The following is a 25,199-nucleotide window of genomic DNA, read 5'->3' as shown; positions in this document are numbered from 1 at the left end:
AATACAGACTGTGCTATGGTTATGTTTGTATTGCAACATCTGTATATAGTTGGATGTAACAAGGCACAGAGTGAGTGTGTGCCGGTTATTTCAGACATCGCGGAGGTCACAACGTCACAACAACCTCCCAGTTTAACTTTATCCCGATTCCACAAGTAGCGCCACCCACTGCCTTGTTTCAAAGAGGTTGCTCATAGCATCCATCCACAAATCTTGTTCCCTCGTTTTCATTTGTCTGTCGGTCCGACGAGCTGCTACGAGGTGTATGTTCGCAGCAAATTGTTTACAGTCTGTGGTTTGATCGTGTTTTTGCCTTTGCTGTAATGAACTGTGACTTAGTTCGCGTGCACAAAAGTGCCAGAAGATAGCTTGTGTCTCTCTACAAACTCGCCGTATGCGTGTCGTGCCAGGCAAATGTGGACCAACGATTTTCATGCTGTGGAGTGCGTTCCCTTTGTCCGTGGTTGTTGTGGAAAGTTCGGTGGACGTCGCAAAGAGCGTTCCGCAGGTCGTCCACTACGCAACGGCATGTATGCGGGAATAACTTTGCAGCACCGGCAACTTGGAGGGCCCTTTTCGACCGCATCATACCATTTAAGTGGTATGATGATGGTGAGTACTCGTGCTTTCTAACTACACGCATATTGTGCGTGCTTCTCGTGTGTGCATAGAGTGCGTTGCGAACGTAGGAAATAGAACTCCCATGACGACAGTGACTGTGCTGATGCTTGCTGAGCGCTGGTCGACATAATTTGGTTGCGCAAGTTTATTGGCTTATTGCTAAATTGAAAATCTTGATGAGCGTTTCCTTCCGGTGAGAGGGATTAGGTTCGGCAACAGTCGTCATTTGCGCGTCAACAGTCGTCATTTTCTGCTGAAGTTCGATATTATGACTCATCTGCCTCTTCACCTATTCTTACTGCAATGAAGTTTCCTCTCTTACGTATGCTTCGAGGTTGTAAATAATCTCAGTTTACGCGGCTGTCGGTTAAGTATAAACGCCATGCAAGTGATCTTGCGCGACAGCGACGCGATGTAGATGGCTGTCGCGCTCGCTGGATCCCTACAAGTCGTACCCCAAGCGAGCGACGACATTAAAGCGCTGTCTCCCCGGTGTTGCCGGTATGAGGGCAGCAAATACGCGCCGAAAGTGGTCAGACGCGTGCTTTATTAATTTAAGTTGCTGTGTTTTACTCCAAGAAGCAGCGTAAAACATTTCTTTAAAGTGCTGCAGTAGGTTCTTAACCTTGCATGTATCAAAATAGTCGTTTGCTCGTTCCGTGCGACAATCGGTAGTACTTGACTGATGTACGTACGTCCAGTTCCGGCTTTGCGCTATTGTCTAGTTGTCCATAGCATTTCCGGACGACGACCAACGAATTCTAGATTTCCAGAACCAGGCGACAAGAACGAGCGATCTGTTCGCGCCACGGCGTCTTTTCTCTCTCAAAGCCGTCGCGCGCAAAATCTCTCTCATAGGGTTTGGGCTAAAAGATGTAAGCAATCACGCTTGCTACTACCACAGCTTATGTTTTGAGACAAGTTGTGTAGACATAACTTTGACGTAACTAAACATGACAAGGGAAAGTTGATTTAACTAAGTGATGGAAAAAAAGGAATTGTTACGTAAACAAACATTAGCTTGTAATGTACTGCAGCTGCATGTCTTAAAAATTTTACTGTCATGAAGGAGTCCCTATTATCACGATATTCATCATTGACATCGACCTTGTGCTCTGTACCCACCCTGCAGTGGTGCAAACATTGTTTTCGTGACTATATTTAGGTGCTCCTTGCATGTGTTCACAATGTGACTTCTTTAAAGTGCCACTGCTATAAGTAACACATAACTTATCTTGTAGTGGCGAGGCCGTGACCAACAACAGTGTCCACGTCTGGGAGGAGCTATGATTGCAGCGGCACAGTGTCTAATCGGATGGTATGACTGAAGTGTATGTGTTTGCAAAAGTAGAATCTCAGTATCATCCATCAGTAAGTTTATGGACATATTACTCAGCACTGCTTACTAAATAGGCTAAATATTTGTTCAAATTTATTCAACTTGCTGCTTACTTGTGTTTGTAGACGTTATGTACACATTAACTTGTTCACTATAAAACTAGACCTAACATGTCTTGATGTTTATTCTTTCTTGCTTCAATCGCTTGGCTGCTAGTTACATTTTATTTTTGCTTAGAACACATTATATCTACCTATTGTTATTCTGTTTTATTGATTTGAAGCTTTCCTATATTGTAGCTTCTATATCCACATTTTTTTTCCGTTTATGCTACACGCTTGTGCAGTTACTGCACATGTAAGGATTCAAAGTGTAATGGGCCAAATATGTCATAGGTCTAAGCATGCAACGTGCTTACCATTGTTTAACATTGATATTTACAATTATTTTGGTGGTTACTTGCACAAACAAGGCTAATTGAAAAAAGGTGGGACAAGACGGAGTGCTATAGGAGGTATGCACATGACGTCATCCGCTAGGAGCGCTAGCGACATCCGCGGAGGCCGCCATAACTGCGGTCGCAAGTTCGCGCTGCGTATGCGAGCAGGCCTATGTCGCCAAGTGGCCCACCGATACGCACGAACCGTCAAACGACCTTTTCAATGTGTCTTTCTGACTTGGCTATTGAGTAGTACGTCTTAGGTCAACGATGGGCCAAAGCATGTACGTGCGTGGGTTGAGTGAACCAGAAAAATCTCGTCAGGAAAATGTAGTGCGCTCGTGCGACTGTGTCGACTAGCTCTAACTCAAAGATCAGCTTCGGCACGAAGTCGGACTACTGCCTCGCGTGGACGTCGCAGACATCAAGGATTACACTGCGAATGCAACGAGCTTCGCAACCCGCGAGCAATCGAAATCCTACAAGTCGATGGAAGGCCACGATAATCTGGCGAGTGGCTGGGTGCAGCAGCCGCGCGTCAAAGTGTTCGTGTAACATGATCGCCTTCATTACGGAATTTACACCGCATTGTCCACTTGCGTCGTCAAAGGATAGCGATAAATTTGCTTCAATGAAAAAAAAGGAAAAGACCCCCCCCCCCCCCCCCCGCCTCCGAGAACTAATCACTGATTTTACACAGCCTTCGTAATTTTTTCGTAACTTATTCTGGTCTTGCCAAAACAGTCTTTTTTTTTTTTTTTTTGCCCTCCCAGGTTTGTCAATCACAATCACTCGATGAAAAGCCACTCGCACCATAGCTTCTCGAAAAATAAAACAACGAGGTGCTGGCGGCACACTGCGCCTGCAAGGCAGGCCTGGCAGAGGCGTGCTCGCACATAGCTGCTGTGCTCTTTTACATTAAGGTTGCAGTTAAGAAGAGAAATAACCACGTGTCGAGAGGAACCCAACCTCGACAACATATTCCTATCACCGAGTTTCTTTCTTGTGTGACTGCTGCACTTGAACGTAGCACAGTTCACCGCGACACCGAAGCTCGGTTGACGCACGGCCACGCCGGAGCTTAGTCTGTCCGGATACGTAAACATTGTACGTAGACCTGTTCGTAGACGTAGAACAGCGCTGCACTCGAGACACTGAAACGTCCTGCTTATACATCAGCGACTGGATAAGAAAACGAGGCAAATGGCGGGCCAACAGGTCGGGATCAGATGTTTGCGCGAATAAGACCGCTGCCATTTTTTTCGATGCTCCCCGACCGTCAATATGGCGCGGCTGCCCCAGCGACACTGTCGCCGCCTCGCGGGTCGAGCTCAGTGCATACCTCCTATACTTGCAAAAAAACATGCAATGAGGCCACCATGTGCTCAAATAAATGTGCAGACAGGTGCATAAATGAATTTGCCACATAGGAGACAACCAAATTTGCAATGAAGCCAATACTGCCCACAACAAGCCATTACAAAGCATTCACCAGGTTCTTCTCAAGGTATAACAAACACTCCTTTATCAGTGAGTTCCAGTGAAGGAGCACTTACACATTCATCAGCAGCTTTTGAAATGCAAAACACCTCAAATATTTCCCTATCTAACTACCTGGCAAACTGTCTGAGCACTTGCTTGTTTTGAAAACACAGGTAGCATTTACGAGCACATCTGCGACAGTGGTCAGCCAAATGTACAGCGCCTGCTAGTGTTTACAGCGTTCTGGTGCTCCCTAAGCCAGTCATTCAGGAGCCTGTTTGTCCAATACAGCACTTTCTACAGGGAAGTGAAATCTTGTATACCACCCCCACATTGCAGTTAAAGTGGGTGACATGCTCCTTAGTGCATGTACCCTGATTCCCGGTGTTGCTTACTAACTTGCATATTCTTGCGAGCTCTCGTGGTGCTGAAGCAAACACCTACACTGCACTTGTTTGCCACCTTTTATCAGGGGGTGGGACACCCCATGTACATATGGCACAGCCACAGGGCACCCACTGGGACATGCGTTATTGCACCGCGCAGCTGCCAGATCAGTTTTTACCTCATTAATGAGGCTCCCAGTAACTGACACCAAGGTGTTATCGAGGTACCCGGCCCTACATAAATGGTTCGCTTGTTGCTGAGCGCTGCAGGAAACCTGGTGCACAAGATTTAACCAGAACGGCTTTCGGGCAGCTAGGAGCTATGAACCTTTTAACATGGAATGTGCCAAACGGCAGCTGAGCAAGGGCTTCTTTCTTCTAGGAGAGTACATATAACAAAGGAAAGTATGATTTAAAATTATACTAATATCGAAGAATTGCAGGTGACCATCTACTGGCATTTCATGTGTGAACTTAGGTCCGGCTGAACACTGTTCTAAAACACCCCCAATGTTTTTAACAGCAAAGCAAGCACAACAAGAAAGTCATTGGCACTACCTATGTATGCCCACTGGACGTTCAGTAACGCATGTCCCAGTGGTAGCTGTGCAGCTCTGCCATACGTACACAGGGTGTCCCACCGCCTAGAAAAACGGTGGCGAACGAGTCTGGTGTAGGTGTTTTAGCACTGCTAAAGCTCACAAGAATGTGCAGGTTGGTAAACAATGTCGGGGCTCGAGGTACATGCACTAAGGAGCATGTCACCCACTTTGTTAACTGCAATGTAGTGGTGGCATACAACATTCCACTTCCCTGTGGAAAGTGCTACAATGAACAAACAGGTGCCTGAATGAGTGGCTTGGGGAGTACTGGAACGCTGTAAATGCTCTCACAGGCGCTGCCCACTTGGCTGACCATTGCCAAAGATTTACCCATAAATGCCCCCCATGTTTTTATAACACGCAAGTGCTCAGTCAGTTCGCCAGGCAGCTAGATAGGGAAATGTTTTAGGTGTTTTGCATTTCGAAAGCTGCTGATGAATGTGTAAGCACTCCATCACTGGTACTCGCTGATAAAGAAGTGTTGCACCTTCAGAAGAACCTGGTGAATGCTTTGTAATGGCTTCTTGTGGATGCTTATCAGCTTCTATGTGCACTTGGTTGTCCCCTATGTGGCACATTCGTTTATGCATCTGTATTGCACATTAATTGAGTATGCTCTTTGCATGTTTCTTCTGAATAAAGCTTGTCAGTTGAAGTCTGACGCTTTGGCATGACCGACCTTTTTTCCATTAGCCTTGTTACTGCTACTAACTATGTCACAGGAGCTGTGTCAACACCAACAAGCCCAACCTCCTGCGTTAATTTCAGTTATTTCTCTCATGTTCCCCAGAACAATGACCACGAGCTTGAATTTCTTTAAATGATACATGAAGGTCAGTATTCACTGTGCTATAGGTACTACAGTAGTGAGGAGTTTTATAGTAAGCTTGCTTTTTTTCTCAACTTTTTTTATATTCTTAAGCTATCCCCATTCATGCAAGCAGGCATTGTGGCAGAGTCTGTGTCCAGTTGCCTAATTTTTAACTTTCTGTCTATACAGCATAGACCACATAGCTGGTACATAGTTCAGTCTATTGATGCACTGTCATTAAATAAGCACGCATTTTTGCATGCACAAGATTGCCTGCTTGCTATTGCTAAAGCATTTGCTAGTTATTGCTATGTTGCTTGTCAAATGAATTTGATTCCAACACTACCACACAGAACACCTGCTTGGCAGTGGTGTAATTTTATTAGTGATAATCAGCCAACAAGCTCTAATTCTACAGCTGTCAAGAAATAATTCCATTACTTTGGGTCTCTTTCCACGTATTTGGTCAGCACATTGGGCATTTTTCTATTTATTCTGCTTGATGCTATTCAGGTGAAAATATGTTCAACCAGCAAGTCAAAATTGTAATGCTGTCGATAAGCCTTTGATTACTGGGCAAATGAATTGAAAGCATTATACGTAATCTGAAAAGTATTTTTCACAACATACTAGTGTCAAGAACAAGCATCATATGAACTGCAACTCTCATGGTTTTATGTTGGTATACAGGTATCTCTAGCTAAGGGTGCTTGTGCATATATTTTCCACATATTAGCTAATGCTTTAGCTACATGAAACTGCCGATGTTGTGACTGCTGAAGTCAAATTCGTTGTTGATGAACCTGCTTGTTTTTGCTGTGCACTTACATTTCTGTGGTGTCTTAAGTGTTGCAGCCATGTGACAACTGATGTATTGCAGCAATGTTGAAGGTAGCTTGCACCCATTATTGCTACAGTACGCCGACAGAGACCTGTCGCCGTATTTGTGCATTTTCTGATAACCAGCCATATTGTCTAGGTGAAATTTGAAGTGTCGTTTTGAATTTGCCAGTCAGTTCATATAACTCTTGAGGACAAAATTTACTCGGGGAGGGAAGGGAGACCATACAACATGACCAGTGATAGTGACTGACTATTTTGATTAGTATGGCAAAGAAGTCCGACATGGCTGTGGACGACACGAAGGACACCGACAGGAAGACACAACAGCCAGTCACACCAGGAGCAGCGTCTAGACCGAGCCCCATTTCAGTAGCACTGGCGATCTGGCTGCGGAGCTCTGCATGGCACACTTCCTTACAACTTCCCCCCTTGCTGAAGATGGAGCCGCACAAGAGGCCTAAGGCGTCGTGAGGACGAAGGGCTCGTGATACAGCTTGTGCCGATCTATGTGCACAGTTTTGCGGCCTCGGCGATGTAGGTCTGTAGGGAGCGTCAGAGGTTCGATGACATAGTTCACCGGAGATGTTTGCTGTAGAACCCAATAGAGTCCATGGTATCGGGATACCAACTTGGAGGAGACACCTGGTGTTGAAGTAGGAGGCATCCACAACCAAACGACAGCGTTGGGCGAAAACTGGTGGTGGGTGGGTCCGTCATCATGACGAAATATCTGTAGTGCTTGTGCTTGCGTTGTAAGGGAGCGACCTAGTTGCTGACATTCTTCTGCATATCGGGCGGCTTCAGAAACCAGTGTACCCTCTGACAGGTCGGGAGGGTAAGGAAGAATAGTGTCAATGGGAAATGATGGTTCGCGGCTACATAGAAGAAAGAAGGGAGGAAAGCCTCTCCTTGACTGGGGTGCCGTATTGTAGGCGTACGTGACATAGCGAAGGATGAGGTCCCGGTTGGTGTGGGTGGAGGCGACATATATCGAAAGCATGTCGCCAAGAGTTCAGTTAAAGCACACTGCCAATCCGTTTGTTTGTGGGTGATATACGGTGGTACAGCGATGAATAACGCGGCATTCAGCGAGAAGTTCTTGAATGACATCGGCGAGAAAGACGCGGCCTCGGTCACTCAGGAGTTCGCCGGGAGCGCTGTGACGTAGAACAAAGCGTTGAAGGAGGAAGGAGGCAACATTACAAGCTGTCGCGGCTGGCAGAGCGGCAGTTTCTGCATACCTCGTGAGGTGGTCTATAACTACAATGACCCAGCGATTGCCAGCAGCTGTGTATGGCAGAGGTCCGTATAGGTATATCCCAGGTCAAAGGGTCGCGAAGGGCACGGCAAAGGTTGCATTGGTCCAGAAGAGCGGCAAGGATCAGGCTTGCGGCATTGACATTCTGTGCAAGAGTGAATGTACTTTTGCACAAATGTGTACATTCTGCGCCAATAAAACCTATGACGTAGTCTGGTGTAGGTCTTGAAGAGACCAGCGTGTGTGCTCTGAGGGTCGGCATGGAAAGTGGCGCATACATCAGTGCGGAGCTGCCGGGGTATTACAAGCAGCTATTTGCGGCCGTCGGAACTGCAGTTACGACGATAGGCGATTCCGTCATGGATGGCGAAGTGCAAAGCTTGTCGGCATAACGCTCAGGATGGTGGGTGTGCAGGTGAATCAGAGATGTAATCTATCAAAGCTGAAACCCAGGAGTCCTCGCATGGCTCCAAAGCCGTGTCGACAGAAGCGAATGAGAGAAGTGGGTCATCTAGGACGGAGACACTGACAATGTTGACCCAGACAGGCGAGGGTGAAAGAGCATCGGGATCGGCGTGTTTCTTGCCTGAGTGGTAGACAACTTGGATATCGTACTCTTGGAGCCTTAGTGCCCACCGGGCTAGGTGGCCGCAGGGATCCTTGAGAGACAACAACCAGCAAAGTGCGTGGTGATCGGTAACGACATTGAAGGACCAGCTGTACAGGTATGGATGACATATTGTGATGGCCCAGATGATCGCTAGACATTCTTTTTCCAGGACTGAATAGTTCGCTTCAGCTTTCATGAGAGTGCGGCTTGCGTAAGCAACAACATATTCTTGGTAACCGGGCTTTCGCTGTGCAAGCACAGCGCCAAGACCAACACCGCTAACATCCGTATGGATTTCCGTGGGAGCGGTTGATCGAAATGGCGCAGTATTGGCAGCGGTGGGAGCAGGTGACGTACCGTCGCGAAGGTGTCATCACCAGCTGGGGTCTACGCGGAAAGATTGGGGTCTCCCCGAAGAAACTCTGTCAGAGGTGCCATGGTCAAAGCGAAATTTCAAATAAAGCGGCGGAAGTACAAGCAGAGGCCAATGAAACTGCACAAGTCTTTTAGAGACCATGGCCTCAGGAATTCTTTAACAGCACGGAGCTTAGCGGCATCAGGGAGAACGCCATCCTTCGACACGACATATCCAAGTATTGGCAGCTTGCTTGCCCCAGAGTGACATTTTTTCAGGTTTAGTTGGAGGCCAGCGTCACTGAGGCAGTGTAAAACCTGCTCCAAGCGAGGAAGGTGGGTAGGAAAATCTGGTGCGAACACTACTACATCATCCAAATAACGCAAGCATGTGTTCCATTTGAGGCCTCGAAGAATAGCGTCCATCATCCACTCAAAAGTCGGGGACGCGTTGCAAAGTCCGACTGGCATCACACGAAATTCATATAAACCATCTGGTGTGATAAAAGCAGTTTTAAGCTTATCGTCTGCAGCCATAGGCACCTTCCAATAACCAGAGCGTAAATCGAGGGAGGAAAAGAACTCTACACCTTGTAAACAGTCTAGGGCATCGTCAATCCGCGGCAATGGATAAACATCCTTTCGGGTTATATTGTTTAGGCAACAGTAATCCGCGCAAAAGCGGACCAAGCCAACCTTCTTTTTAACTAAAACAACTGGCGATGCCCATGGGCTGTCGGACGGTTCAATGACACCATACTTTAGGATGTCACCTACTTGCTCATCAGTGACGCGTCACTCTGTCGACGATACGCGGTATGGTCGCTGCCCTAGCAGTGAGTGAGAACTGGTTTCAATCCGGTGACATACAGTCGTCGTTCGGCCGAGAGAAGTGTTATGACTGCCAAATGCAGGGCGAAAGTTCTCGAGGAGACGAAGGTCATGGCCTTGTGTGGGGCTTAAGGCGTTGTTGATGACGTGGCTGAAAACGTCGTCAGGTGATGTGGCAGTTACGGGACTACAGCAGAGGGTGTTGGCCACTGACGATCCAATAGGAAGTTCCAACATGTTAATGGTGTCGTAAGGCTCCATAGTGCCGCGAGTCACTGCGAAGCAACGTAATCGAGAATGGGAAGTGGTTGTGTACAGGAAGTTGAATCGCACCAGCTTGAAGACCAAGCAGCGCAGTTGGGAGTGGTGAGAGGTGGCGGTGAACGAAAGCAGTAGATGGTGTGAAGAGTACGGTAGAGTCGGAGGCAACGGAACAGGATACAGGTGCCAGAACAGATGCATGCAGAGGTATTTGGATGTCGTCACTGAGGGACAACTTGGTGCAAGAAAGCAAAACCTCATCAGATATGGCATTGCCAAGTTAAGAGAAGGCGACTTCTGCACGGAAGCAGTTAATGACAGCTCGGTGATGGGAGAGAAAGTCCCAACCTAAAATAATATCATGGGAACAGTGGGGAATAACAAGGAATTCGACTGCGTAGAGCACTCCTTGAATTTCAAGTCTGGTGGTGCACGCAGCCACCAGCTGGATGTGCTGTACTGTGGCCGTGCGAAGTAAAGGACTGAAGAAAGGAATTGTGACTTTTCGTATTGAGCAGCATAGTTTTTCGGCAATCACAGATATGGCGGCACCTGTGTCAATGAGGGCAAGCACAAAGACACCTTCAACAGTGACATCGATAACGTTGGGCGGCGGAAGAAGGCTTGAGCGTTGCGTCGATTACGCAGTTCTTGCCTCTGGAACTGCGGCACTTAGTTTTCCGTGTCAGCAGTAGAGGGACATTGACACATCGAGGAGAGCGAATGACGACAAGCAGAAGGACGACGGCGGTTGTAAACTGGGTGAAGGCTTGGGCGGGGAAGGGGTAAATCGCGGCCTGGAGCATAAGACAACGGATGGTCGTATGCGGCAGTGCGTGGGTCATCATGTGGATGAAGTGCACGGCGGTGGCACAGGCGTGCAACGTGTCTGGGAATACCACGCGAATAGCAGATGGGCCAATTGTCTGCTGTGCGCCAGGGATTAATTACTCAATGGGCTGGAGGTCGTGGCGGCGTTAAGGTAAAAACGGGGCTAGGCAACAGAGGCGGAGCCCGGAAGGTCGGCGGTCGCAGTCATGGGACATCAGTGGCGTAAGTCAATGGGACGGTGAGTTGAGGTGCGCGTTCCAGAGGAGGGACCTCGGACACATGTTCTTCGATAATATGTCGTAGGGTCGGACTAAGGGGCGAGCTAGACTCCGGCGAGTTGGAAATGAGGGAGAGCTGGCAAGTAACTTCTTCCCGGACGAAAGCCTTGATCTGTATGAGGAGGGTGGAATCTGGAAAAGGAGGTCAAGCCAGACAACGATTTCTGATGGGGAACAGGACGGCCGGCAGGATGCGTTGACGGCGAAGCTCGTCATAGCTTTGACACAGTTCAATAACTTGGGCAACAGTAGAGGGGCTCTTTGAAATTAGCATCTGATATGCGTCCTCATCGATACCCTTCATTATATGCTTGATTTTATTTCCGTCGGTCATGAATGCTCGACGCGTTGACAGAGATCGATGGCATCTTCGATGTAGCTGGTAAAGGTCTCACCAGGCTGCTGAGAGTGCGACTGCAGACGCTGTTCGGCACGAAGCTTTTGAACACCATCCAGCTTGGGACTTCGCTTTCGTGGTTCTGAAACCTCAAGTGGGCAGTTCTGGTGAGGTAAAAAGGGACGGTGGTCAATTTCGTGACGTCATCCCATTTGTTGTTCAGGCTGACGCGTTCGTGCGATGAGAGCCAGTCATCAACGTCGTGGTCGTCAGTGCCGTTGAAGATGGGGGGGTCCCGCTGATAAAGTGTGCTGGGGCATACAGAGGACTGGGGAGCAGGTGGTGGTAAGCTTGTGGCGCTTTCAGTGGTCATGATGGCAGGGAGAGTCCGGCTGCGCAATTCCAGGATTACAGGAGACCTAGCAAACCTCCACCAATTATGGGAAGGAAGTCCGACACGGTTGTGGACGACACAAAGGGCGCCGACAGGAAGACACAACAGCGTAGGCTTAGCCAGTCACACCAGGAACAGTGTCTAGCCCGAGCCCCCAGCACTGGCGATCCGGCTGCGGAGCACTGCACCGCACACTTCTTCCTTACAACTGAAGAATTAAAATGAACACTAAAGGTGTGCTTATGTTGTGCACAAGTTCCTTCAGAAGGAAAGTGTGAGTTGTAATACAAAGGCATAAAATCTCAATAAACAGTATTTGCGTAAAGAAAGATAAATAGGCGCATACTAATTTCTATCCCTTGTCATCTAGAAAGGACGGCCTTTTTTAATGCATTCATAATGGGGGCTTGCTCACATGTCTTATTTTGTGGTATGTCTCACTGATTTCTCTTGTAAATTTTTCACCGTGCATGGAAACAGATGAACTAATTTAATCTGGCCTAAAGCCCTATCGTGGCAATGCACGGCCAAGTCAGACGAGCATGCTGGCCTTCTCAGTGAAATATGGTGACTTCTTTGGTACACATTTAGTTCCTGGCCCTTCTACTCTGTATACATTTGACTTCACGGGATTGGAATGGAGTACTCAGCCCCTGACACACACTAGACAAATTTGGTGGTATCCTTAGCCAAGCGAACCTCGCTTGCCTGCTCACTTGTCTATGTTCCCTTGTGGACTGTCCTACATACCTGCCTACTTTATTTTTTTTTTTTTGCTGAAAATATGTGTGCATAACATTCCACAAGCGCATTTAGAAAGACATCCAGGCAAGGGAGATTTGTAGAAGATTATCACTAAAATTGTCTTGTGTCCGTCATTGGTAGTATTGTCTATCCCTCTGATCGTGTGTCATCATCATCAGGCTGTTTAAGCCCACTGCAGGGCAAAGGCCTCTTCCATACTTCTCTAACTACCCCGGTCATGTACAAATTGTGGCCATATCGTCCCTGCAAACTTCTTAATCTCATCCACCCACCTAACTTCCTGCCGCCCCTCGCTACGCTTCCCTTGCCTTGGAATCCATTCTGTAACCCTTAATGACCATCGGTTATCTTCCCTCCTCATTATATGTCCGTCCTGCCCGTGCCAATTTCTTTTTCTTGACTTCAACTAATATGTCAATAACTCACGTTTGTTCCCTCACCCAATTTGCTCTTTTCTTATCCCTTAATGTTACACCCATCATTCTTCTTTCCATAGCTCATTGCGTCGTCCTCAATTTGAGGAGAACCCTTTTCGTAAGCCTCCAGGTTTCTGCCCCGTACGTGAGTACTGGTAAGACACAGCTGTTGTACACTTTTCTCTTGAGGGATGATGGCAACCTGCTGTTCATTATCTGAGAATGCCTGCCAAACGCACCCCAGCCCATTCTTATTCTTCTGATTATTTCAGTCTCATGATCCGGATCCGCAGTCACTACCTGTCCTAAGTAGATGTATTCCTTACCACTTCCAGTGCCTCGCTACCTATCGTAAACTGCTGCTCTCTTCCGAGACTGTTAAACATTGCTTTAGTTTTCTGCAGATTAATTTTTAGACCCATCCTTCTGCTTTGCCTCTCCAGGTCAGTGAGCATGCATTGCGATTGGTCCCCTGAGTTACTAAGCAAGGCAATATCATCAGCGAATCGCAAGTTACTAAGGTAATATTCATTAACTCATCCCCAATTCTTCCCAATCCAGGTCTCTGAATACCTCCTGTAAGCACGCTGTGAATAGCATTGGAGAGATCGTATCTCCCTGCCTGACGCCTTTCTTTATGGAGGACTACGGTGGCTGTGGAGCCGCTATAGATAATTTTCAGTATTTTTACATACGGCTCGTCTACACCCTGATTCCGTAATGCCTCCATGACTGCTGAGGTTTCCACTGGATCAAACACTGTCTCGTAATGAATGAAAGCTACATATAAGGGTTGGTTATATTCTGCACATTTCTCTATCACCTGATTAATAGTGTGAATATGGTCTATTGTTGAGTAGCCTTTATAGAATACTGCTTGGTCCTTTGGTTGGCAGAAGTCTAAGGTGTTCCTGATTCTATTTGCGATTACCTTAGTAAATACTTTGTAGGCAACGGACAGTAAGCTGATCGGTTTATAATTTTTCAAGTCTTTGGCGTCCCCTTTCTTATGGATTAGGATCATGTTAGCGTTCTTCCAAGATTCCAGTACGTTCAAGGTCATGAGGCATTGCGTATACAGGGTGGCCAGTTTTTCTAGAACAATCTGCCCACCATCCTTCAACAAATCTGCTGTTACCAGATCCTCCTCAGGTGCCTTCCCCCTTTGCATGTCTTCCAAGGCTTTCTTTACTTCTTCTGGTGTTACTTGTGAGATGTCAAATTCCTCTAGACTATTCTCCATTCCATTATCTTCGTGGGTGCCACTGGTACTGTATAAATCTCTATAGAACTCCTCAGCCACTTGAACTATCTCATTCATATTAGTAATGATATTGCCGGCTTTGTGTCTTGGAGCATACACGCGATGCGCTAGCAACCCCGCTTGCGTGCGTCGCACGATCGTTTGCTGCATTCGGTTGAGTTGCGGATGCGGACGGGGAAGCCTACATCTGCCGCTTCTCTACATTTGCGTGATTTCTTTGTAGCTTGTCACGGGGTGCGGTAGCCCTGGCTCGTCCTCGGCCCGGATCGACAGTTCTCGGGCATAGTGGTCGGCGAGTGCGTTGCCTTCCACTTTCTCTTCCATAAGATGTTCCCAACAGAGCATGACACTTCATGCCCTTTTTGCAGACGGTCAAAAGGCACTCTAGCACACATCCTTGCAGAGTGCACTAAGCTCAAGAACCCCCACCATCCCTACCCCCACCCTCCCCAGCCCCAACCCCCCCGAGCGATGGGAGACCTTGTTGTCTAGCCCCGACCTACCGACCCAGCTCGCGCTGGCGGCTAGGGGCCAGGAACTGCTGGATGCATATGGGACCTGAGAAGAAGGTTCCACTCCATCTGGTGCCAGCGCGCACCAGCCGTCACTAAGGGCTCAGCACAAAAGTTGATTCTCTCTCTCTTGACGCATACACCTGATTCTTGCCAATTCCTAGTTTCTTCTTCACTGCTTTTAGGCTCCTCCGTTCCTGAGAGTATGTTCAATTCTATCCATATTATAGAGCCTTATGTCCGCTGTCTTACGCTTGTTGATTAACTTCGAAATATCTGCCAGTTCAATTCTAGCTGTAGAGTTAGAGGCTTTCATACATTAGCGATTCTTGATCAAATCTTCCGTCTCCTGCGATAGCTTACTGGTTTCCTGTCTAACGACGTTACCACCGACTTCTATTGCGCACTCCTTAATGATGCCCATGAGATTGTAGTTCATTGCTTCAACACTAAGGTCCTCTTCCTGAGTTAAAGCCGAATACCTGTTCTGTAGCTTGATCCGGAATTTCTCTAGTTTCCCTCTTACCGCTAACTAATTGATTCGCTTCTTGTGTACCAGTTTCTTCCGTTCCCTCCTCAGGTCTAGGCTAATTCGAGTTCTTACCGTCCTATGGTCACCGCAGCGCACCCTGCCGAGCACGTCCACATCTTGTATGATGCCAGGGTTAGCGCAGAGTTGAAAGTCTATTTCATTTCTAGTCTCGTCATTCGGGCTCCTCCACGTCCACTTTCGCCTATCCCGCTTGCGGAAGAAGGTATTCATTATCTGCATATTATTCTGTTCTGCAAAGTCTACTAAGAACTCTCCCCTGCTATTCCTAGTGCCTATGCCATATTCCCCCACTGCCTTGTCTCCAGCCTGCTTGCCTACCTTGGCATTATAGTCGCCCATCAGTACAGTCTATTTTGTTTTGACCTTACCCATCGCCAATTCCACGTCTTCATAGAAGCTTTCGGCTTCTTGGTCAACATGAATGGATGTAGGGGCATACACCTGTACGACCTTCAATTTGTGCCTCTTAGTAAGGTTCGAAACAAGACCTGCCACCCTCTCGTTAATGCTATAGAGTTCCTGTATGTTAGCAGCTATATTCTTATTAATCAGGAATCCGACTCCTAGTTCTCGCCTCTCTGCTACCCTGGTAGCACAGGACGTGCCCACTCTTTAGCACTGTATATTGACACGTGTACTTATCTTTATCGGGCGACCGCGTTTCGCCGCCTAACAAATGTTATCGCACAGCGTGGGACTCGCCTGCATGTATCCGAAGTTTCTGGAAAGTTATCGACGCTTCTATCCACTGTCTGTTGTCGCCGAACCTTGTGTTATCTGATTTCATCGCCTGACGCGAATGGTGTAGAACTTTGTGGAAGGCACGCGGGTCCCAACGATTAGTCTGGAACATTTGACTGCTGCATAAAAGCCGACTCGCTTGACCCGCTGATCAGATTTTCGCCGATCGCCGACCGTGTTCGCCGCTATAGTTGTGCTATAATTGTAGCCTGTTTTTGTGGGCACAGGTTCGCCCAATAAAAGTTGGTTTTGTATTTCACAGTATTGCTACTGTGTTCTTGAACGTCACCACCACGTGACAATATGCTTCATTTGTCCTCCTAACTTCACTGAGCCCTATTATATACCATTTACTGCCCTCTAGTTCCTCCAATAGCACTGCTAGACTCGCCTCACTCGATAACGTTCTAGAGTTAAACGTTGCCAGGTCCAGATTCCAATGGTGGCTTGTCTGGATCCAGGGATTCTTAACACCCTCTGCTGCGTCACAGGTCTGACAGTCGCCGTGGTCAGTTGCTTCACACCTGCTGGGGACTGAGGGCCGGGGTTTGATTGTATTCATATAGGAGGTTGTGGCCAAGTACTGCACCAAGGTGGCCAATGCTGCTCTGGTGAGGAAGTGCGTTACCGATTCTGGTCACCGGGATCAGGCCGCACTCCAGGCCTGTTTGTGCAATTTTTCAACGCGCGGATTTTTTTTTTTATCTGATGGAAAATTGCATGGCACCGGGATTCGAACCACGGTCCTCTTGCACGTGAGGCGGATGCTCTACCTCTACGCCACCGCTGCACCGTGATCGTGTGTATATTTGGTCAAATGTGCAGGCCACGTTTCGCGGAGTGCCAGTGTGCATGGCGCAGCGGTGCATCGAAGCTAAGTGGTGCAGGTGCACGGGGGAGGTGGAGCTTCGTGTCGTGCTAAAGTGCAGGAGCACGCCATGCTTTACCGGATGACACAGGACATGAAGACCCACCTCTAAGCCCCTGTGCGCCTTCGCCCTTTAGCTTCGTTGCACGACCATACCGTGCGCACTGGCGATCCACGGTGCGCGGTCACTCTGCACCGTCTTGGTACTAAGAATGGACGACCCTGTACATGGGGCAGACTGGCCGGTGCATCAGCATGCGCCCAGAAGAGCACCACCAAGGGACAAGTATGCTCGTCCCACTTGAGGATGCATTGACACGACTGGTGATGCACGCCAGATTTAGATTGCTCATCTGTTTTGTTTACCTAAGGCAATCAATTGATCAATAATATCACTGAGGCATACCATTTCAAAAAGAGGGACATGTGTCAGCCAGCACTCGTTATGATTGCATTACAAAGAGGAATACCCTCTAAATGACGGAATAGCGATCACTCCATGCTTATTTGTTCTATTTCTATGCCAGTACTGTTTATCATGATATTGTTCATTTGTATTGCAACTTGTGCCTTTTGTCTTAAAGATCGCTTGTGCAGTGCAAGTGTACGTGCAGTATAAATAATATACTTAACTTTTGCATCAAAATAAATGTTGAATTGATAGCTTTTGTGTCCTCTTGTTTTCCTTTTGTGCCTTGTCTCACACTCGAAAGGTAAACATGAACGTACACCAACTTGCTCAGTTACGTGCCAGTCAGTGTTGTTTGACTTGAAATGTTGTTTTGAGCCAGAATATTTTTACCATTTCTCATTTCCGGTCAGCATAGTGGTACTCTTCTGGCTTTTTATAAAGCGTGCTAATATGTACTTCTGATTAACGCAGTAGTTAGGGGTGGTTGGTGATAGCTGAACTTGGACATCATGACAAGCGCAAAGGCACACACAGACACAAAGAGACACAGACTGGACGGGCACTAGACATCACCTGAAGAGCTTAATGACAAAAAACAGCAACGCACATATTGCGCAGAAACTTGCAAAAAGATGTAGAAGGTGCACTTGTTACTCAAGAGAATTCCAGTGCCGCTTGAGATATACTTTCTTTCTTGTCATGCAAGGATTCGTTTATCAGCTTCATTCTTAATGCGCAAAGTATCAAATATTTTTCTAGCTTGCATTGCAAAGCTGTGCATGACATGGGTGCCCTGAAAGTCAGGCTTGCACAAGCATCACCTGCCGTGATCTGCCAAATGTCCACTCCCTGCCAACGACTTAACAGCGATGCGGTGCTTTCTCATACTTTCATTGACGTATCGGCTGGTCTAGCTCGCATAACATTTTCCAGTGGCACCCTGTACACCACACCCACTCAGCTCTTCTCAAAACATCTAGTGCCCTCTGATGTGCAGTCTGCCTTGGCAGCACTATTCACAATATTGCACACGTGTACAGCTTACCGGGTGCCGAAAAAACGACCAGGATGCCGCATTACCCAGCCACTTTCTTGAGGTGTTGGGTCAGGTCATGAATGTATGGCACAACAGGCGATGCCTTTTTGGTTTCAAGCCCATTGTGGGATGTCTAGCTCCCTCAATTCACTTCTTTAATCAGGCTTCCTGCTATAGAAGCCAACAATTCTGCAGGTGTAGCACTTGGAGCTGAAGGCCGCATGCAACCTGATGGTCACAAAACTTTTTCAGAGTAGTGTGCGTGCACTAGTTTGCAATACCTTTGCTAACAATTTTGGAATGGGCTAAACTGTAACTAACGACTGGCTTTTGGGCCATGGATGGTATGAATAGCGCACCTGACCGTCATGAAAAACGATATTGATATAAACTGAAGGCACCCCTCTTCACCTAACTCGGATGTGAATTTGAATCTTTTGCCACCAGAGTCAAAAGCACCAAGCACTTGGTTCACAAGCTCTTTAGAATGCTCAGGCCGCACATCCTTTAGGATAATTTGGTAATCATCAACATATCTGAAAATATGTAAAATCTTAGCTGCGCATGCTGTATCAAGGCATGTGCAAATATGTTTGTCACAAAATAATGAAAACAGATCACTTAAACAGGAGCAATACATTGATTCAGTACATATCCCCTCCTTTTAAAGGACGAGGCTGTGATTACAAGCGACTGCTGTAGAGCACAAGTAAAATCTTAAAAATTCCATAATGTTGTCAATGTTTAAACAAGTACAATTTTGAAATGCAACAGGTCCAAAGACATTGATGTTTTGATGGACATAGCAAAAATGTTGGTTTGCCGAATAAAATGAAAAAGATCTACTGCATTAGTAGAAAAGGTTTAACATCACAGGGAAACTGAATAATGATAGTTATTCTGAAAAGTTGGGTATTCCGAAGTTTGTAGTACTGAAATATTGTTACAATGAAACTATGAGAAGTCAGCAGGGGATTTCTGAAAAGTTTGTTAATGTGGTGTTCGTAGTAACGAGGTTCACTGTTGCCTTCGAATAGATACGCTCGAGAAATGTCAGCCTCATGTTTGTTACTTGGAGGATAGCTAAAGCTCGATAATAGTTTAGGTTGAACTGTGAAACTTGTCATTAGCACAAAAAGGGGCATATGGAAAGGCACTGTGATGGTTGGGTTCGGGCATGAATTAGGTGGTAGCTCGCCTATGCCGTCGTCCAACTTATCCATGCTAAGGACGTCGAAGGGAGAGACTCGTTCTCATTGAGAACGAGGAATATGGGATTTATTTACAGTATCTACATAAGAACGTTACAGTTCATCAGTCTAACATGACTGAAAGAGGAATGCACACTCAGCAGCCACGCCACTGCTGCTTATAAACACTCTGTCCTCCCTAGATCCCTAGGTGAGGGAGAACGGCTGTTCGACCAAACGGAGCATCCAAAGTCATCGTAGTCAACCCGCCTTTGAGGGGGAGGGTTTACGTACTCACTTCCGCACAAGTTTCACCTACCACACCGTGGTGAGGGGGTTCTTGCAGACAGGTCTCGACCTGAGCAGGCGCCTCTTTATCCCCAGATTTGACCCCGCAATCAGGGGCTGTCATGTCTGTCCATTGACTGACGACTTCTAAGCCCCGTGAGACGGCACCGCAAAACACCTTCTAGGAGTTCCACCGCTTCAACAAGCCTTGACGGTGACGGCGAATCCACTAACAACAGATGGTCCGCCAACTGCGTCTAGTCATCCCGGCAGTACTCTTTTGGGGACGCAGCGTATTGTTGTTTTCCTAAAGCGAGTCATCCCAGTGGGCCGAGCGTGTTCCAAGGTCTGGTTCTCCGAATATCGCCACCCCCGCAGCTGTGGCTCGCTGGGGAAATTTTATAGGTTGGTACCCTTGCAGGCCGTTTGTAACAGCACAGATACTGCTGAGCACAAGCACTGAACTTCACGCCTTTCATTCAAGCAGTAGACACTTTCACTTTAGGAGAAAATCAGCATGCTGATCTTATCTCCTATTTCCGCATGGGACCTTGCACCCTTGAAAAAGCTTTCACAGGGCCTGGCAAGTCCTTGAAGTTTGAAGTTGCGATGGTACTTGGCGCATTCGTCGCTGCAGTTTAGTCGTATTGACGAAAATGTAACTGCTGAAATGAGTGAGTGGTGCGAGTTGTTTTCAGAGGCCACAAGGGAATTCACTCGTTTTCAACCATGGAAGGGTGATGTACTTTCAAGGCATTTCTCCAGTGTGCTTCAGAACAAGGCTATTTAGTGTGTGATGGCGGTGGCCTTTGGAGACTGGCTCATGTAGCTCTCTAGATCACGTGTGCTGCGCTGTTCTCCATATGACACTGCAATCTTTGAGGCCTTGACGGCACTCGTTCTTGCACTTCCTTGCGTGGCGCTGTGCCTATTTCAATCAGCTGTTTTGCTTTCTCCGTCAATTTCATTATTGCAAGGTGTGACTGTATGAAATATAAGTGTTTGCTGCCCTTAAAATGGGAAAATTTTATTTGTTTAATCCTTTACAAAAAGGGTTAATTTCTTGGTAAGGTTGGGTTTCACCCCATTTTTTAAAGCTTGTTAGAGTTGCGGGAATTGGAAATTACGGACTTGCATCAGAAATCGTCTGACTTAATCAACCTATTTAATGTTTTATACAAGTGGTGTTTTAGTGTTAAGAGTACTGCTCAGGAAGAAAAAACACACTTCGTATTTATTGCAGGCACAGATTGGTGTGGGATTTGTGATGCCACTCAACAAGTGGCATTACATATTAAAGTCTGCTTCCGACGCAAAGTGCACGTTAGATGGGGCACGGCACCTGTGAGCCGTGCAAGCGGGTGAAAGACGGGCCTGCCGGATAATGTGCCATGCATCGAGGAAGCTTCTGGCAACACCGGAGGAAGTGGCTGCTTTGAAGAGTAAGTGAACAGTCACCTCACTTAAGAAACATAACTCCATATCTACAAGTTATCTGAATGAGTTAGCATTGCATGATGTATACACAACGAAAATAAGTGCCAAAGGAAGAATGAGGCAAGTGCCTATATGTATATCTTTTTCTTCTGCTGTACATGCACTCTGTTTCGGCACATAATTTAAATGTCTGTGGGTATGAAAAGCAGCACAAGATAATTTCGGGATATGGGGTTCTGGCAAAAACTGCCCACAAAGTTTCCCCCATAATCAGTTTGAATGAAAAACAATGAAGAAAGTCGGGTGGCTGCATGAGCCGTTAATTTTGACAGGACCTTGGCAGCTTGAATTGCATTCGCCTGCTGCTTATTGTCTTAGTAACAGAAGTGAGCATTTAAGCACCTCATTGTCTCTGAAAATTATAATGTAAAGTTGGCATATGTTATTGTAGCTTTTCGTACTGCAGCTTTCATTTCACTGTTTTTTAAGTAATGCTTCTGAAGAAAATTGGGTTCCGACTGTTACATAGTTACAACACACGTGCCGTGACTTACTGTATACGACAGCACGCCGTTCGATGGTTGGAACATGAATCTTTATTGCTTCCGTCTCGGAGCGTATACATATGAAACAGAGAGGGGGAAAGGGGAAAGGGAGAACAAGGGAAGGATATCAAACGATAAACGCATGTGCTGTCAACGCTTGCAAGGCAGTCTGATTGCGGCTGACGTCACTTTACAACATCTCTTCTCCCTTAATACTGAAGTCGCTGTACTGGTTTTCTTAGACGTGAAGAGTGCTGCAAGGCTTGGGGTGATCTGACGGGTTCAGCGTTGCTCCCTGCGAGTTCCTGCTGAAGTTCATGCTCAGGTTCTGTTATGCCCCCTTGTTTGGCTGGCGTTGTCGGCGACAGTGGGTAGTCGCGAGGAGTACCTGTTCTTGATTCTCGTTTTGCCACATCTTGGTCTTTACCAAGTGGTGGCGTTGCATCTTCCCGGTTCCGCACCTGGTCAACATGTCGTCTTACTGATCCTGCTGGTGTTCGAATGCTCACCATCCGAGAGCCTGTTGTAGAGTCTACAATTCCTGGAGTCCATTTCTCACCCGTTCCAAAGTTGCGGGCGTACACGGTAGCTTCAGGCAATGGCAGTGGCCACTCGTCTGCTTCGTTGGCTGGCCCTGCGTGTACAGGAGGGAAACACGTATCTAAACAGGATCGAATTTTGTATCCAAAGAGCAGCTCTGACGGTGATTTTCCAGAGCGGTTAGGTGTCCTTCTGTAATTGAAAAGCAGCCTGTTTATATTATCTTCCAACCACCCCTCACCAATCTTCTTGAGGCCGTCCTTTATTGTCCTGATAGCCCTTTCTGCTAGTCCCTTCGATTGAGGGTGATATACAGCTGTGCGCAGATGCATTATGTTGTTCCTCTTGACAAAAGTAGCGAACTCGTCAGCGGTAAACTGCGTTCCATTATCGGATACGATGGTTCATGGCATGCCAAATCTGCAGAAGATACCGCGCAGGCAGTTGATTGTGCATGAAGCATTTGCTTGTCGGAGTGGCACAGCTTCAATCCACTTGCTGTATGCGTCCATGACCACGAGTATCATGTTCCCTGCTATAGGTCCCGCAAAATCGACATGCACCCTTGCCCATTTTTCAACAGTAACGGGCCAGCTTTTTGGCGTTGCTGTAGCTGGCATGGGCAGGTTTTGAACACAACTCTGACATGACGCTGTCACTGCCTCAATTTCGCAATCTAACCCTGGCCAATCTAGCCACCGCCTTCATAGCGGATGATCCTTGGTGCGTCTCATGCAAAAGGTATAATATGCGACGTGGCGCCCCTATAGGCACGACTACTCCCCGGCCCCAGTATATAACAACCCGTGGGCCAAGGAAAGCTCCAATTTCTTGTCAAAAAAAGGTGCGACACTCGTGTTCAAGCCTTTTGCGCAGGGCGGCCAACCGTTCTTAGTGAATCACATAACTTGACTGAGAGCAGGGTCACCCGCAGTCAACTGCCTTAGCTCCTCACCTGACACAGTTCCCTCATCGAACACAGTCAAGGCCAGCAGATAGTCTGGTGGGTCCGCTTCTGGTGGCTTCGGCTCCGACGTCCGTTGTGGCAGTCTACTAAGGGCGTCAGCGTTGAGCAGTTGTTTACCTGGAGAGTATTGAAGCTGATAGCGGAATCTGCCTAAGTACAGCGCCCAACGCTGTATTGTGGCGGCTGCCAATGCTGGAGTTGGTCGATCCGCCTTCAGCAGGCCCACGAGCGGCTGGTGGGCGGTGACCAATACGAATTCTCGGCTTACGAGATAATCACGGAATTTGGACACTCCAAACACAAGAGCAAGGGCTTCCCTCTCAAGCTGGGAATAATTTTTCTCAGCCCTTGTTAGCGTTTTAGAACGGAACCCGACAGGTTTGTTTATCTTTCCAAATGTATGGAAAAGCACGGCCCCTATTCCGTCCTGTGAAGCGTCACACTCTAGCTTGAGGGGTCTCTCGGGATCATAGTGAGCCAGCACAGTCGCTTCCCGAAGGCATTTTTCGCTTCACGAAAAGCTGCTTTTTGTGCATGACCCCAGAACCAACGTGTGCTGTTCTCTAATAACTTCTACAGTAGTGCAAGTACGGAAGATATGTTGGGCACGAACTTCGAATAAAATGTAATCATGCCCAGAAACGACCTCAACTGCTGAACATTTTCTGGGTTGGGGGCTCGCGCAATTGCTTCAACATGCTTCTCTATTGGATGCAGACCTTCACGATCAATTTTATGACCCAGATACGTCACTGCCTCTTGGCGAAAGCTGCATTTCTCAAGTCTGAGCTTCACTCCATGTTCACGAAAACGCTGCAGTACTTGTCGTAACGTGTCGGTGCTACCAAGTTTTTCTGATACCAAAATGTCGTCAAGGTAAGCCTGAACACCTGTCAGGCCCTGCAGAACTGTTTCTATTTTCCGCTGGAAGATGACAGGCACGGAAGCTATACCGAACGGCAGTCGGTTGAAGCAAAACAACCCACGGTGTGTATTGATTACACACATCTTCCTTGAGTCCTCATCGAGGGGAACTTGGTTATACGTGTCTCTTAAATCCAGCATGCTGAAGCAGTCCCCACCGTTCAGGCATGCGAAAATGTCATCAATAGCTGGCAACGGGTACTGCTCCAGTTCACGGACGGGATTCAAGGTCACCTTAAAATCAACGCAGATTTTAACCGCGCCGTTCTTCATTACGGGCACAATGGGAGTAGCCCACTTGGCGTGCGTTACAGGTGACAGTACTCCAAGCGTTACAAGCCTATCATTCTCTTTTGAAACTTTGTCGTGTAAAGCAAATGGAAGGGAACGGGCCTTACAAAATTTCGGCATGGCGCCTTCCTTGAGCTTCAGATGGACAGGGTGTCCGTCAATTAGACCCATCTCGGGGCTGAAGACGTCTTTGAACTCTGACAGGACGACATGAATGGCGGGGGTACGGCTGCTTCCTGGACCAGAGCTTTGTTGCACTGATACGTTCAACACCGAGGATCCTGCGTCATTGAACTTGGAAATCAACTCTCATCCACATAGGCTCGAACCTGAGCAGTTCAGGACCATCAAGGAACTCTCGACCTCCTTGTTGTTGTGGGACACTGACATACTCAGTTTCCCTAATACTGGGAGTTCTACAAGATAAGAGGACAGTTTAATGAATGCTTTTCCTAATTGTGGCCAATGTTCACGGTTTTTCTCAAAAATCTCTTTGGACACAACGTCCACAATCATAGGTACATCAATGCCACACCATGTGAAAGTACGAAGAATGGGTGGTAGCCGACCATTGGAGGGTGCGGTTAGTGTCCAATTGTCACATCGTCTGCATTTTCCTCAGTGACATCCGCTGTTACTGCAAACGCTTCTCCTTGCCTGCAATGTGAACGAGCTTTTGGGCGTCCATTCCGCACGTCGCTTTGGCACATCTTCGCCAGATGGCCGTATACACCACAGCGGTAACACCTCGCTTTCGCCCAGCCGCAGGCGTT

At 47.4% G+C, this 25,199-nt stretch overlaps 1 long non-coding RNA gene across 4 annotated transcripts in view; it reads left to right on the top strand.

Moving 5' to 3' along the window:
- Positions 1-253: 253 nt before the first annotated feature.
- The window catches only part of LOC135905852 (uncharacterized), a 75,093-nt gene continuing 50,147 nt past the window's right edge, over positions 254-25,199 (top strand). For 2 of the 4 annotated variants that reach the window (XR_010565535.1, XR_010565532.1), the window contains exons 1-3: positions 254-612; positions 1,863-1,939; positions 20,966-21,164. This is a non-coding gene — a long non-coding RNA (uncharacterized lncRNA). Of the gene's footprint in view, positions 613-1,862; positions 1,953-20,965; positions 21,165-25,199 lie in introns of all 4 variants that reach the window. The other 2 variants (XR_010565534.1, XR_010565533.1) reach the window with 2 other exon arrangements.

The sequence above is a fragment of the Dermacentor albipictus genome, unplaced genomic scaffold (assembly GCF_038994185.2).
Source record: "Dermacentor albipictus isolate Rhodes 1998 colony unplaced genomic scaffold, USDA_Dalb.pri_finalv2 scaffold_14, whole genome shotgun sequence".
Classification (NCBI taxonomy): Eukaryota; Metazoa; Arthropoda; class Arachnida; order Ixodida; family Ixodidae; genus Dermacentor; species Dermacentor albipictus.
This window is presented reverse-complemented; position numbering and strand designations above follow the sequence as displayed.